At 35.8% G+C, this 16,784-nt stretch overlaps 1 protein-coding gene and 1 long non-coding RNA gene across 48 annotated transcripts in view; one reads left to right on the forward strand and one right to left on the reverse strand.

The window, feature by feature from the left end:
• The window catches only part of PTPRD (protein tyrosine phosphatase, receptor type D), a 1,162,785-nt gene that overhangs the window by 1,060,129 nt on the left and 85,872 nt on the right, over positions 1 to 16,784 (reverse strand). The window lies entirely within an intron of this gene.
• LOC113943406 lies at positions 1,862 to 4,210 on the forward strand. The gene is made up of 2 exons (XR_003526308.1): positions 1,862 to 1,984; positions 4,074 to 4,210. It is a non-coding gene; the product is annotated as an uncharacterized LOC113943406 (long non-coding RNA).

Below are 16,784 nucleotides of genomic sequence, written 5' to 3' on the forward strand. Positions count from 1 at the left end.
GGCAAATTGTTGGGAGTCTAAACATAAGTAAACCACTCAGCCAAATGCATGGCTTTGGGACTGCTGCTTTACATGTAGATTCCACAACCTCCCTAAGTACTATCCCTATGTTTCTCCACTATATAGCTCTTGTGGTTTAGGAATGGTACTCCCCAATTCAGTGCACCCACTGAGACTCTCCCAAACAACACTGCCACTCTTTCACTCCCCTTTCCTCTCCCCTTTCCCACCAGAGCAGGATGGAGTTGAGAATTAGAGGCACAAGAGGTGAAGATTACAGGTTGAAATAAGAACAATTTACTGGAAACATCAATGACATAAGAAAACCAACAGTAACAGCAAAAATATTAATACCAAAATTATACAAAAGAGTGATTCACACGCAAAAATGCTCACCGCAGACCCAAAGACAGAGACCCTTCTTCTTGGAAGCCAGAGAGTCCCTTACCCCTGCCCCAGCAATGGTGTGAGGTGGTATAAAATAACCTCCTAGCCACGCCCATATAGATCCAGGCTTTTTTCCCCCACAGCTCCTGCAAGAAATAACGTCTGTCCTGGCCAGAACCAGGACAGTAGCAAGTTTTTTCCCTATACTTAGTCAGAACTTTCTTCTTGCATCTTGTGACCATTTGCATTGGTCTTTTGCTGTATACATGTAAGAGACTGGTTGTGTCTTCCTTACACTTTTGAGTTATGAAGATCAAAATAATATCTTTCCAAAACCTTCTCTTACCCAGGAACTAAGTTCCTTCAGCTTTTGTTAGTTCACCATGTGCTTCATCCCCATACCAGCTTTGTAACACTTGACTGGACTTACACGAGTATGTCTACATATTTTCTGCACTGGAGAGCCCAGAATTGAATACAGGTAGACCCTCACCCTTTCTGAATAAAGAATATCACTTCCCTAGGAATCCTGGCTAGCACCCTTGCTAAAGTAGCCCAGGAGGTGGAGGGTTAATTTGTCACAAAGGCGCAGTGCTGGTTTGTGTTTAGTTCTTGTTAACCAGGACACCCAGAATTTTCTCTGTCAAGCTGCATTCCAGCTCATGAACTCCAAGTCTGTACTGGAGAGCATTTATTAATCTACAGGTGCACGGCTTGGCATTTCCCTTTGTAGAATTTCACAAGGAACCTGCTTGCCAGTTTCTCGAGCTTTTCCACACTCCTATAAATGGTTATTCAACCCTGCCTTCCAGCATATTAACCATCCTCCAAACCATCCTCCAAACTGTGGTCGACATCAAATATGATGTCGACCACAAACTTGCTTGGAGTGCACTATTTGTTGTCACAGATGTTACACAAAACACTGAACAATACTTAGTCCTCTATCCACTCTAGATTTCAACAATTTGATTTTAAGAGACTATGACAAAGGTCTTACATGTAAATGAGATCCAGTTCTCTCCCTTTTAACACTGGAACTACTGATCTCATCCCAGAAGGCAATGCATTCAGATAAGTATAATCTGTCCTTGGTAAATCTCTACCAGCTTCTTCCCCTTGTTTTTGATGTCTTCAAAATGTTTTTCAGGAGGATTTGCTCCACAATTTTCTTGAGGCCTGTGTGAGATACCAGATTTGTATCTCACTGGACTATTTGACTGTCAGGTTGAATCAATCATCTTGTTTATGTGCCTGTGTGGAGCGAGGGGGTCCAGGCCTCAAGCATCGGTGTCCACATGGTAAGGCACACAGCCAACCAGGCCTCCAGGATTGGAAGGCACATGGTACGGGAACCACACGAGGCACCCGTCAATCAATAAGGCCTGCCTGGTAGCCCACCCACACTATGTCCCCTGGAGCCTCTGATTGGCTCCAGCAGCCCTCACTCCAGCTAGGAGGGTACTGAGTGGTCAGTGAACCGGATGTCCTGCCTGGGGGGAGTGGCTAGAGAGCCAAACCATATAAACAGACACAAAGGGCCTCCATCTTGTTCAGCCCTCTCTCCTGGAAGCTGCCAACATGTGACCTCTTAGTAGTAACTATTTGTCTCTCTTCTCTCTTTCTTCACTCCTTTCTTCTTCTCTCTTTTCTTCTTTTACTCTTTTCTTCCTCTTGTGGGTAACTTAACACCAATGAGTGATATTTCACTAAGTTGTATGGCAGTGGTGTTTGCTGGTGCTCTAGTGTAATGCTTTTCCTTGGTTATATGTTATTCCTGTAAACTCTTTTGCCAAAACACTTATTTTCTCACTAAATTAAATCTCTTGGGAAATGCTTATAGCATGTTCTCTTTTTGCTATTCAAGGTATCAAAGAACCAAAGGCTTTGCAAGAGTTTTTGTGTTAGCCATAACTCTTAGAGTCAAATAAAACTCCTGGTAAAGTCCGAGGCTTCAGGACTGGGGCTTTACAGCCTGGTGTGAGGCTGAATAACCTGTAGGTCTATGGATCTTCCTTCTTCTTTCTGAAGATGGCTATGACATTAGCATACTTCCTATTATCAAGAATTACCTACCAGTCAGCTTATACACCAAAATATCTAAGTATTAAAAACTTAAGTGTCATTAGAAAATCTGTGTTCCTGATATTCTGATCCAGACAAATATTTGGTCATAACTGTACTCAGAATAAGTTTTGACTGCTTATTCTCTCCAGGAAACCCCATCTGAAATGTTGTATTCAACTTTTCCACTGCTTCAGATAGCACTTTTTTCACTCTACAGCAATTTGAAGGGACAAATAACTTCAGTCAAACAACACTGTTTCATACTGGTTTAACGATTAATATGATCTCATTGGATGAATTCTTGGAGTTTGCACATTATACTTATCAGCTTTAAAAATGGCAATAGCATGGGGCAACACAAAACCAGATTCTTGAGGAAAAAAATCTTTTTATTAAAACAAATAAAGTGTTTATAATCAAAATGCTTCCAAATAGACATCTATACATTGTTTTACTTCCATGTCAATTAAACAGTTCAGAAACTTGCTCTTCTCAACTGTTTACTTTATATTTCCAAGATAAAAACAACCTGAAGGAAAAACAAACTATATAGTTGCTTTGGGTCCTTTACTGAGAAAATAGACAGAAACCTAATTCCAGCAAAAAAGGAAGCAACAAACTGAAATTTTGCTTCTCAAAAACTACACCTTCCTGCAATTGGTTTCTTTCCCACCTGAACTTGAAGGTTTTTGTTGTTGGATCTGAGATCTGTAACTCAGTAACCAAAAAGATCCTTCAGTTTATCTTCAGCTCTTGTTTTCAGCAGCTCTCCATGTCTGTGAAGATGTTTATTGAGTGAAGGTAGTTTGCTATCCCTAATGGAATTTTCCATATAGTATTTTTTTGATGTTTAGACCAGATGAGTGATTGTTTTATCTCCCTTTGTGGTCTATTTTCTGTTCAGTTTAACTCTTCTATTAATAGGTCATTTTCTTCCTTTTTTTTCCCTTGCTGAAATTGTTCAGCAGATGCCAGATTTCTCAGAAGTACCACCCAGACTTTCCTAAGGGGCTTCACTACTACATTAGAATATTATCACACTACAATGTAACAACCATTAGCACAGTATGCCCAAGTAATATAATTTTTTGATAGTTTCAAATATACAAGAAAACTTTAACACCCATGGAATAGAAAATATTTCTCTGAACAAGTTACTCGTTTAATGAGGAATAGATATTGCTGAAATTAAACTTCTAGAATAGTGAATTGAACAATGATACAAACTTAGGAAAAAAGATTTAACAACAGCTAATATGTTGTGTTTATCTAACATATCACATTAAGATGAACTTCATTTCCCATCTCATTCTCGAGGTTTCATTCCAACTGCAGTTTGCCTCGTGTAAAATGGAGGATAGAGATTAAATGACTAAACTGGGGCAGTAACTTCCTGTAATTCTGCTAAAAATTACTAATAACTAAAGAACACAAGTTTAATTAAAAATAGTCTGCAAAAGAAGTATAAAATAGCTATAACAAGATAAAAAATTAAACAGGCTGTCTTTTTTTCTATCTTTTCTGAAGTTTCTAAGTTGTGCCTAATTGATACAGTTTAGAGCAAATATACTAGAAAATCATAAACTAAAGTTTAACATCTGCTTCCTTTCTTTAAATAGATGAATGCTTCCACCTTCCTGACTCCCACAATGGCATGATCCAGAATGGACTTTCCCAATTAGAACTGACAATTATATCCTACAACTGGATGCATTTTTTCATTAAATACTTTTTTGTCATCCTTATTTTGCAATAATTAAGATTTGTTGACTTTCTGGACATGATGCAAAGTTTGCAGTTTAGAAAGGATGCCAAGAAAAAATAAACTGCCTAAAGGGTGGTGTGAAGTGTGATTTTTCTTACTGATACTATGGTATTTTTCTTACACTGGTTTAAGTTACTCTTTTTTCTTGGGTTTTAATAGGCTATTTTTTCTTATTTAAACAGATGTTTAAACATATGCAAAGAAATGCTCAAAAACAGTAACAATATAAGTATCACATTTGTTTATAACCTTAACATATGTTCAACAAACACAATGGTTCTTCAAGTCATTAGAAAACTTGCAATGAAAAACCAAAAAGTATTTTGGGAATGATGAACATGTGTAAACTTAAGGTAGAAAAGACTCAAGGTATTTCAGACTCTTATTCAGAGAAGAGTCAATATCTTAACATAAACTAAGTCTCATTAAAATGATCCACATATAGATATAACTGTTGGTTCAATAATACTGGTGTTTTCCACAAATAAAAAATAAACAGACATCATGAAGTACAACGAAGATTCACGCAAAGGCTTTCCCCTGAGTAGGAACAACCCTAGCAAATGTATACAAATACCTCCAGGGAAGGTGTAAAGAAAACAAAAGCCAGGCTGTTTTCAGTGGTGCTCAGTGACAAGAGGTAATGAATCTGAAACACAGGAGGGTCCATCTGAACATTGGAAAACTCTTTGTCACAGTGAGGGAGACTGAGCATCAGCACAGGTTGCTCAGAGATCTTGTGTAGTCTCCATCCTTGAAGGTACTCAAAATCCACCTGGACATGATCCTGGGTAAAAGGTTCTAGGTGACTCTACTTGAGCAGGGGGATCTCAGAGGTTCCTTCCAACCTCAGCTGTTCTGGGATTATGTAATTCTATTAAAGAGACAAAAGTCTCTTCTGCTTTCCCTGAGTTGAACTGTTGTCATATGGATTTTCATATTCTCTGGACAGAAGTTTTAAGATGACCTCAGTGAAGATTGCAATGCATATTTGGAAATTCTTTCCCTCTTTTACAGTGAATTTTAATTTAAATAATCTGAAAGTCATAAGTGAAACTGGCTTTCAATTCTTGTAGTGTTGCTAAGGGTGAAAGCAAATGTACTTCCCCAGCAATGCAAAGGCTCCTGGAGCCCTGTGCTAAACAGTTCAACATGGACAAACCCTCAGTTTCTGAATCACATTCAGGCTTCTTGCCAGTTGAAATTCTCAAATCCACAGATGATTGTATGTGATAGAGGGGGCAGGGGGAGGCACAGACAGAGAGAAACACAGAGAAAGACAAGAAGGAGGACATGGAGAGAGACAGAGAGAAAAGGATTAGATATTATTAACATATAACTGTAAACAGAGTGCGTTAGACTATAAAGAATGACCTTTGGGCTACTTCTTGAATAGGGCTGGGGTGTTATGAGTTATGTTCAAGGTTGCTCAAAAGATAAAGAATTTGCTAGGAATATTTTTTTAATGTGTTTAGCTCCTCTACTTCAATAAATAAACTTTTTATTTAACATTCATTATTATTTTCAATATTTTTCCTTTGAGCATAAAATAATTTTCTATTAAAAGTGAATAAATTATTGTGGCAGTTTGAGCCACATTAGAAATCCAAAATCCAATTTTCCAGGTTTCCCCATCCCTTCCCACAATTTATCCCAACACTGAAAATTTTCAGGCCAGAAGCTTCTATAGGGGAAGGGGGAAGTATTTACATTTATTTACACAAATAAATATACTGTACAAACTAAAAGCAACTATATATATATATATATTATTACACTTCTATCAGTCCCTTCGAACCTACTCCTTTTAACTTTAGTCCAGGAAAAGCCTTTTCAGGCTGATAAGTAACCAGTTTCTCTCTCATGGGAGTGTTCGGGGCCCCTGAACCGTTCCCTACCAACCTTCAGCTGTTTGCTGCAGTTTTTCCTTCTTCATGAAGTCCACGAAGATAGCTTTGAGTCCGTTCTCCTTGATTCTGTGTCATCTCTGTTGCGTGGTCTCTCTCTCTCAGTCCTATACCTCAGTTTGTAGGCTGCTGTAGTTTAGTCAGTTTATCAACATCCTCCGAGTCAGTTTTCAGCTGCCCCCGGTCAAACCTCGGCAGGGCAACTCCCGAGCCCTTTGGCCCGTCTCCAATTTCGCCTGGGATTCTTCTCCCAAGCACCAAGCTGTTTCGTTATCAGCCCATCCACTTTGGCTCTGCTCCAATGCTGAGCCTTGCATCCACTGCCACTAAACAGTGAGAGGGAAAAACAGCCCCCTTCTGCAGCCTGACTGCAAAGCGGGGGAAAGAAGAAGAGGGCCTGGCTGCAAGGCCTGCCTCTCTCTCTCTCTCTCTCTTATCAGTTGTTTGTGAGTCGCGTCCCTCACAAACACTCACTCACTCCAGTGCTATCTCTAACTCTGGCCTAGGCAGAGTTGGGGGGCCGCAAGGCTCTCCTCTCCCCCCTGGAGGGGGGGAAGAAGGAGCCCAGCCACCCCCTGGCCTTCTACACCCACACGCAGCAGACACCAACAGAAAACTGCCAACAGCTTCCGGTGCTGTGATATATGATTTTGAGCAAAAGCAAACAAGACGAGTGGTGATTGGCCCTCCAGGGAACACTGCCCTGGCACCCGATCACCTCTGAGCCCCCGACTCTCAGGGGGGGCCAATCTTAACTCATGACAATTATTTTTACATGTAAATTCATTCAACACCCATAAGTAAGCGAAAACACACCCCTCAATGGTGATTTTGTTTTTTTCTTTAAAAAATAAACAAACAAAAACAGGCCCAAGAAAAAAAGGATCTGGTACTGCTTGAAGTGTAGATCTCCTTTTGTGGATGTTGTTGACAGTGTGCTATACCATCAGCTCCCTCAAATTATTAACCCCATTCAGAAACAAAGCATGAATTGAACACTGAACATTTCAAGTGTGCACAATGCCAATCAGTGTTACAGAAAGACAAAGACATTTCAACTTGGCCTTTTCTGCAATGTTAAAATTATAGTTTTGGCACAGCAACTTGATGTGAAAACCATGATTAAGTCTTTCAGGATATTCAATATCATTACTGTGTAATAGTATTTTTAGAACTAACAGACTTATCTATACAAATATACTAACAAATGCACCCAAATCCACTACTAAAGTATTAATATCACTGGAAGCAGTAAAAAGAAAATTCTATTAGCATTTTCTTTTTGAATGCTACTAATGACTGTTACTTTTCTCATAATTCTAAACAGGAATTTACCCCATTCTGTATTTAGTATTGCTGGGTTTTTATTTTTAAAATTCTTGTAAATGCTATATTTTCATGGATTAATACAATTTGTATTATTTTAATAACTTACATTGTTGATGAAGTATAATTTGTTAGTTATTCCTTTTGTGCAGCACTTTCACTGTTAATATTTCTCAGGAAAAAAAATTAAAATACCTATATCAGTTCATAGGGCTGCAACTACATTTATGCTTACTTATGTCAAAACATAAGAAAAACCTTGTAAGAGAAAAGAAAAAGAACAGTGGCTGATAGAATAAAGCAAGTGTTTTATAAACTAGATTTAAAAAAATATAATTTTTGCATAGTTGCTGTCAATCTTAATGTTAAAAGCATGTATCCTTTAAATTAAAAGACACAGCAACACTCTTTCATTAGAAAAATACAATAAGAACGCAGAATCATGTTCCTAAAGGAAGTAACACAAAAAGCTAGGAATAACAGCTATAAATGCAGCTTACATTCATTGAATCCTAATTATAACAGCACTTTTCACTCTGCTATTTGAATATTCAGAGCTATTATTAATTTGCCAGGAGCGGTTTTCATTTTCCACGTATCTTGAGGACCCAAATTATTCTAGATACATTTTTAGAGTTTTAAAACATTTACACTCTGAATATATAATTTTACTTATTCATGGAGTTGAAGACATTTGTTAATGACATCTTCTAAAGGAGAAAAGGAGAGATGATTAAGTAATAGAGTTGTTTCTCATTCAGATTATGAAACAAAGTAGAATATGGTGCACTATGTATTTTATACAGCTTCCATGATACAATATGTGAGAAGTGCATAATAACAGTATGCTTGAAAGCTTTCAAGTCTTTTGTCATACATTATTACTAGTAATACAAACTCACATTCAGAAATAGATATTATATAATTAATACTTATAGTAGTTATATCTTCAGAACCCTGTTTAATCACTGAATAATTAATACCTACAGTGTATGTCAGCAAAACTCTGCCCTATTGTAGGTCAAATGTGTTCATGGAATAAAAAAAAAAAAATCCCAGGTTTAGGAATTTAAAATATCAGTCTCCCATACCAACATGCATCTTGCCTTTCAATAAAGATAAACACTGAATCAAAGCAAGCCTATGGCTATCCCACACCTCTAGAGATCACCAAGAGAAGAGGAGGTTCAGATACAGAAGATTGCCCAGATGAGTCTAGATAACTTCAGTGACAGATAATTATCAGCCTTTCTAGGCAAGTTATTCAAGCCTTTGACCACCACTACTGTACAAAAAAAAAAACAAACCAAAAAAACCAAATCCAAACCCAGAACCAACCAAAGAAACAAAAACCCACCCCATTGTTACTTCTCATATTTAAACAGAATTTCCTGTGACGCAGGAAATTCCTGTGCCCTCAGCACTCATGGTGCATCTTATCATGTCTCAGTGACTTTGGCTTAGCCAGTTTATAGAAACCATCCCTAACCTGGTCCTCTTCCACCAAGTCTTCCTTGATTCAGATTTTTCCATGGGTCTTAGGCACCTGGGATTATTGAAAACCAGTCCTACCAATGAAGATAGAGATGAATAAGACACTCACTACTACAGTCTTTTCTAAGACCTTTATCACCAGGTCCTGCTCCTATTCTTTCTTTTGCTGCTGTTGAATTTGTAGGTGTAACTACATTTTCTTATTTTATCAGTTGGAAAATGGAGACCTACTCAGAGATGTAATCAAGGTCACAGAGAAAATTAGAACTTAGTTCTAGTAATTCCAAGAACTGTTCTTGGGGCTCATAGTCAACACTGCTGTTTCTCCGAACAAAATCTTAATTTAATGTGCATAATGAATGAAAAAAAAAAAAAAGGCCAAAACCAAAGAAGTGGGTTTTAAGTCCTTAATAACAGCAGAGCCTGTACAAATGAAACATCAGTCATCAAAGCAAACAAAACCAATCTGAATGCACTCTTTTCTGCAACTCAACAAAAGATTTTTTGCCCTTTCTTTAAATCTTTTAAGCAGACTTAACCAGATTCACATCCTGAAATGAAAACAGATACTGTCTTCTAAGTGTTTTCCTTATTCTGTTCACTATTGTCGTTTTAGTTTGCTTACACTGGAAATCAAAATGTTGAATGTTGTAAGAAAGTTTCTTAGTAAGTACATTTTGCGTGCTACATCTATTTGCCAAAATAGAAACTAGCCACAGTGGGTGGTGATCTTTTAAAGCAGAAAGGGAAAAGGTCACGTAAGGCTTTATTCTGTAAGGTGTTATGTCGCTAAGCACATGCTTTAAAGCTTTGCTGCCTAAGTGACACTTTGCTCAGCACCTTGCAAAGCTGATGCTTAGCAAGGCAATAATAATGATTTACTGGTGCTATAATTTTGAAGTATTCAAGAAAAAGACTATATATTTGAGAATTAAAACTCCTTGTAGCTAGGATTCACTCAAGTATAGGAATTCATTACAAAGCCCTTCAATTACCTAATTTTCATCTGAAATATGTTTGAGAATGTAGCAACTCATTGAAGAAGAGGGTCCAGGAGCCCTAATTATGATTTTAACATCTCCACCTACCTACCAGTATGTGGGTCATTTCTGCAAAAGAAATACAAAAGAATACTTGCCATACATCTGAATTTTGCCTTCCCAAAACCATTACGTTTTGTCCATTTAAAGTCTTAGTGATTATATAACATTTAAGAAGTTTTGCTGTGCGTTTTTTTCCTGAAATACTGTTATTTATTTTCATATTTATTTATATAGACTGTTATTTCTGGCCAAAGGATATCCATATCACAGACTAAAAACCAACTTAATAGCAGCATGTTCACTGCTGAAGAGTTAGATTTCAAATACAGTATTTCATAGAATCATAAGATCGTTGAATATCTTGAGTTGGAAGGGACCCACAAGGATTTATCAAGACCAACTCTTAGCCCTGCACAGGACAGCCCCGAGAGTTACACCATGTGCCTGAGAGCATTGTCAAAACACTTCTTGAACTCTGCCGGGATTGGTGCTGTGACCACTTCCCTGGGGAGCCTGTTTCAGTGCCCAACCACCCTCTTCCTCTGGGTGAAGAACCTTTTCCTGATATCCAACCTAAACGCCTCCTGACACAACTTCAGGACATTCCCTCAGGTCTTGTCAGTGGTCACCAGAGAGAGGAGACCAGTGTCTGCCCCTCCCTTTCTCCTCACAAGGAAGCTGTAGACTGCAATGAGGTCTCCCCTCAGTCTCCTCTTCTTTAGGCTGAACACACCAAGTGATCTCAGGAGCTCCTCATATGACTTCCCCTCAAGGTCCTTCCCCATCTTCATTGCCCCCTTTTGGATGCTCTCTAACAGCTTAATGTCTTTTTTATAATGAGATGTCCAAAACTGCACATAGTACCCAAGTTCTGAGGCCACACCAGTGCAGAGTCAAGCTATATTTCACATAGCATATAACAATATTTCATACTCTCACATTTATATTTTTTTTAATGGATAGAAAATACAAAGTAGCTTACAACAAATTAAATATCGTAGTAGTTTATTATCTCTAATTAATAATTAGGAATGAATTATATCTCTGGAGCCTCAGAGGCTTTTCTGTGATTGTTACAATTGATCTTTAATTGTTCCATCTAAAAATTAATTTCCTGTCCTCATTATTATCTTCTTTGAAATACTTACGAATAGGATCCAGCTAACAGCTATTTTGACTAATCTCCCTGAAAATGGTCTAAAATTTTTCATAACATTACAATTGCCTCTGGAGAAGTTTTCATTCTTTTTAATAAAAAATGTCATTCTTATATTTGCTTTCTGATATATTTAATATCCATTTATCATGTTTTCAAGTAATACAGAAAGTGTATAGGTAGTTTCTTCTAATCTATATAAGGCCACAAAGATGCACTCTTACAAAATGACTACTTGCAACATCCATGTTCTGTTTAAAGGGCTGAACAGTTATGATGTGGCTGAGACAGCCACATTACAGCAGCATGATAGATGCTCTAATTTATATTAACTAGTGTAGCCTCTGAGAAGTCATGTATCTTCTGCAATAAAAACACTGACCAAATTTTACTGCCCTTTGCTTCAGCATCTTGTTTCACTGTGCTCCTTAAGAAGGAGGTAAAGGACAATTCTTTACACTTTCTGTTGCTAGGTATCTTGTTCTTCCCCTTAAAAATCACTCATCCCTAGGTAGGACACCAGAAAAACAGTGGCAAAAAAAAAGATGCAATTTTTGTATAGGTCATACATTGCAGGGTCAGGCTGGGGAGCAGACAATCCTGTTTTAATTTTATGTTAAAAAAACCAACCAACCAACTAACCAACCAACCAACCGAAACAAAACAAAAATATCACACCAAAAACCCCAAAGTTAAACAGAAAAAAAAAATGAGCATGCAAAAAACTAGGTTAGTTACAGAGAGCTTAAAGTAGATTGCACTAAATCACCAACATCAGAGAAGAGAGAAACTGAGGGAAAACATTTATAGACACCCTTTCTAACCAAGTGCTACCCGAATTTAGGACACATTTCAGCTTCATCAAGTTTACAGCTCAGTGTGAAATACTAACAGTTATATTATTTTTATAACATTTGTACCAACAAATCAGCCCATACATCTTATACATAACTCACGCATTTGGGGCATATTCTGACCTGATGCATTTCATAGATGTAATAGAATATGTTTTCAAGAAATTGAAAAACTGATTTCTTTGTTTCAGCATTTCTTTCATGTGCCTAAAAGGAAGCAAATGAAGGAGAGAATTCCTTTTAATAACTGATGCTGCTGGAATTTTACTTATTTTATTCACATGCCAGTGAGGATAAATGCCACTTGATAAACCTATTATTTGTAATTTAGAGCCACTTTTAACACTTTTTACTTTCTACAATTTGAAGTAAACATGTATTCAAAACTATAAAATGTTTGTCAAAAACTGAAATATTTTGTTTATTGCTTTTAGAATAAGTAGGGTTTATAAAACCAACATTGGAGATATTTTTCTCAGGTTATTTTCACAGAAATTCCAGAAAAATTATACTAAGACAATAAAATTGGTTATTGGTTTTGCTTTGTTTTGCTTTGTTTTCAAATAAAAGATTTATGTTTAGTATGTATTACAGACTACGAATGTTGTTTATACTCATTCACTTAAGATGACAAGAATAAAAACAAACCACAAATTAATTATAATGTTTTAGATTTTAAAGGTATTTAAAATGCACTGCCCAATTAATAACATGTAGTGACTATTTAAGTCTAGTATTTTATTTTCATTTACTTCTGATTTTTATCTGTTTTGTGATTCCAATACACAGCAGTGATAAATGATAAAGGATTAATTTTTTTGTTCCAAAAATATAATAGATTTTGAAAACAGAATTACAAAAGCTAGCCAAATCAGAAGCCACAACAGTCTGTCATTTCAAGAGTGGTACAATATCTTGATCAGAATTTTGCCACTTATTGCAAAATCAAGAAAAATCATAGAATATCCTGAGTTGGAAGGAATCCAAAAGAATCACTGATCTAACTCCTGCCCCAGCACAGGACAGCCCCAAGAATCACACAATGTGCCTGAGAGCAAACATTGTCCAAGTGCTTCTTGAGCTCTGTCAGGCTCGGTACTGTGAGCACTTCCCTGTGGAGCCTGTTCCAGTGCCCAGCCACCCTTTGGGTGAAGAACTTTTACAATGTTAAACTAGTCAACTTTTGCATCCATGAAATCTCTACATTTTTCAGGTATAGAACTCTTTACTCACCAGAGTACTCAGTCCCACTTATCTATATTATTTTATTATGGATAGTTTCAGACTGATTCCCAAACTTGAATAAATTCATTTTAATACACTCCTATGAGATAAAACAATGCTATGTGATATGTCCATACCTATGTACTGTGATGTAGCTGTACTCAAACTGTGTCCAAGTCAGCTTTTGAAGTAGACAATGTGAGCTGCCTCAGTGCTGCTCTAAGCTTGATTGAATTAGTTCTGGCTATTACGTCTCAAATGCAGCTGTATTGCATTTGGGACCCAGGCATGTACTGCTATATGGTTTTGCAGTGAGTCACATAGACATTAAAACCCTAGCAGACCTTGACAGAACTCCTTTATTTGTGCTCTATTAACACTGTAGAGCTGCCCCAAGACACACATCTAAGAAAGGAAGTTAAGCACAGAAACATTCACTGTTGTCACAACTAATCTTTAGGTACTCCTGAGAGGATAAAAATGAAACAAAAATCATTTATCATTTGCCATTTTTAAGTGGCATTGACTTAAATGAAGAAAATAATCAGATTCCTAGATAAAATTAGGGGGGAAAATGAGGTATCTAACTTAAATGCCGCTTAGGTACATAGGCATTTGGGAGACGTTACAAAGCTTATAAAGAGAGGAAAAGGTATTGAACATTGAACTCCTGAACTCAGATTTCTTTCTCCAATGAGTAAAACTTATGACTTTTTGCTGTTCATTTTAGACTCTCTCTTCACTGAATTAGACCAAAAAATGTCACTGAAGAAGCCTGAATATCAGTACTGAAATCAAATTAATTAGCTTTTTCATTCTCCTAGTTTCTGAAGGCTGACTCCAAAACTGAAGCTACAAGGTGAGTATTTTATTCTTAATTCTGCCTCCAGATGTATACATAGTGTTTGCACCTCAGCTGTTTTCTGCTTGTAGAAAAATTCTTATTGTTGTTTTATTGCTTATTAGTCATCTCTATCAGTGCCAGTGACAATATGAGAAAAAAAAAGGATAAAAAAGAGGAGCAAGTGCATTGCTTTGATTTTCACCTCCAATGAAGTCCATATGCCTCACTTTGGAACTCCAACATGGCAAGAACTAACCACTGTTGTTTGGCTTATGTATTACAGTAGTTGTATAAAGATACCAATGAATATATAATTTCATCCACTTTTGGATCTAATGGAAGAGATAGCTTTGTGATCTAACATTAAGAACTGATACAGTGGTGATACAGTGTATTTCATTCATTCATAGATAATAATTACTTTTGGCCAAATTTTACTGATAGCCTCAAACACTGATAGCATTATTCTATACAGACATTGCTATATTATTCCAGCTTCCAAACATGTAGAAATCTAGAAGGATTTCTAAAGATAACAAATTTAAGTAAGACTAGAGAAATAAATGTGCATGAATACACCACCAGCAGGTTCCATTCCCTAAACCCCCTCCCAAAATTCATCACAGACACCTCATAAATAAGGCAACTCAAGCAAATACAACTGAGTGTTTGCTAAGTGTAAAAAAAAATTAAACTATGGATGATCTTTGTGTCTCATGAGGAGAATTAATTGTGTGCTACATCTTCTGTTTCTACTGTTGTCTCAGGTGTTTTATAAAGCACCCAAAATAAATTTAAGTGTTCTGCCTTACACTGAAATGCTAAGTTTCAGGCAATTGAAGTTTTCTTATAACTTTAGTATTCCAAGGCTGCCAGAAATACATAAGTATAAATCCAATTATATCCACCACATTTACATTAATATACCATTTTTTTAACCTTCACATTTACGTTTTCATTCTTTTGAAATGAATCAGTTGAAGAATCCACAATCTCTTGATTTTCTAATTATGTCTTCTTAATAAAAATTTTTCATAAGCATTTTTTTTGTTTTCTATTTTTAAAGGAGAGATTACTCTTCTTATATTCAGTTCATGTTATTTAATACATATCTGTGTACAGTAAGGAATGTGACATTGTGATACAAGAAAACATTAGTATAGGTGGAATTTAATTGGCTGTACAATATATGTAACTTATTAATTATATTTTGAAGACAAAACTAACCAAAATTGCACAATCACCCATATTTTAGTTCTTTATTATAACAAAACCATAACGTACATGAGACTATATGTGAGACTATGTAGCCAGAAATGTGACTAAGGGTAGACAGAAAGTGATTTTCTTGTCCTGAGAGTTTTACATTTTGAAACTTCTGTTCTTCTTTGGAAGAGGAAAACAAACCTGTGATGCATTTTGTTACCCAAAATTTATAAAATTAACAAATCTGTGGATTTTTCATTCTCAATTTATTTTGATTTTGTAATTATTATTTTTAAAAGAATAAGTTCACATAACTACCTTCATAAAAATTGTTGAGAGCGACATATGCATTTTTAAAGAAAATAATGAACTGAAATAGAAAAATCCTTCAGGAGAAGGCAACCTAAATCCATATGCTTTATTATGATATTTCAGCCCTTTAACCATTAGCAATCTAATTAATTAAGTGAATTCGTAATGAAATTGATTTTGAAATCACATCAAGTAATTTGCCATCAAAATCACAAAATCCCACTTATTATTTCTGCATCAATATCATATTGATCACAGAATTTTTTAACATCGGATTTATTTAATTATAATAAATCTTACAAACTAAAAAGTATCAGAGGCAGAGACAGTGCCAAAAGAAAAACAGATGTGTTGTATAGCTATTAAAGTGCATTTCAAGCAATGATAAACACCAGTTTTCAGAAATCATTCACAACAGGCTAATCCAGCAAAATTTCAAGTAATTTAACATACATATTAACATAACTAATAATAAAACAGGGTCAAATCTAGATGACAGATTTGCTATTTGTCCTTTATGTGACTTTTATATGCTGCAGTAAAACATTTTTAAAAGCTTCATGATATTTCAAAATACCTAAAATAGATGCAACAGCTAAACTGTGGGCATTATCATAACATTTTATGCAAGATTACTATTCATGTGTGAATATGCTACATAACTCAAAAAATCCCATTAGTGTTAGTGCTTGAACATGGTATGAATTTGGTCATGTATCATACAAAAATAACTATTTAATGTAATTGAATGTCATCATTAAAAAGGAGATTACTTAATTTAAGCCATTTTATAACTGGAATATTCTCCTAATGTATTTTTACTCTAACACAAGATGTAGCTAAAAAGAGATGCTATCTGAACATATAAATCCCAGATTGATTAGGATGGCATTTTTCTTGAACATAATTAGGACCAAATAAAGTGGTTTCTATGTCTACAAGCCTGTATAGATAATAATTTAATGTGTTGTAATATGTCTAATGATTCTGCATTCCCAAATGAAAAGTTTCTTATTTTCACTAGTTTTCCATGTGGTAGAAACCAACAGACTTACTAAAGAAAGTATATTCAAAAAGTAATTTTAGAAATATCAGTGGACTTCAATTATTTATACACCTTTTCAAACCCAAATTTAGATCAATATTAGATCATTACTTGTCACTGAAATGGAATTCATCAAAATCAATTTATAGCTTTT

The sequence above is a fragment of the Corapipo altera genome, unplaced genomic scaffold (genome assembly GCF_003945725.1).
Source record: "Corapipo altera isolate COAL_440 unplaced genomic scaffold, ASM394572v1 61411, whole genome shotgun sequence".
Classification (NCBI taxonomy): domain Eukaryota; kingdom Metazoa; phylum Chordata; class Aves; order Passeriformes; family Pipridae; genus Corapipo; species Corapipo altera.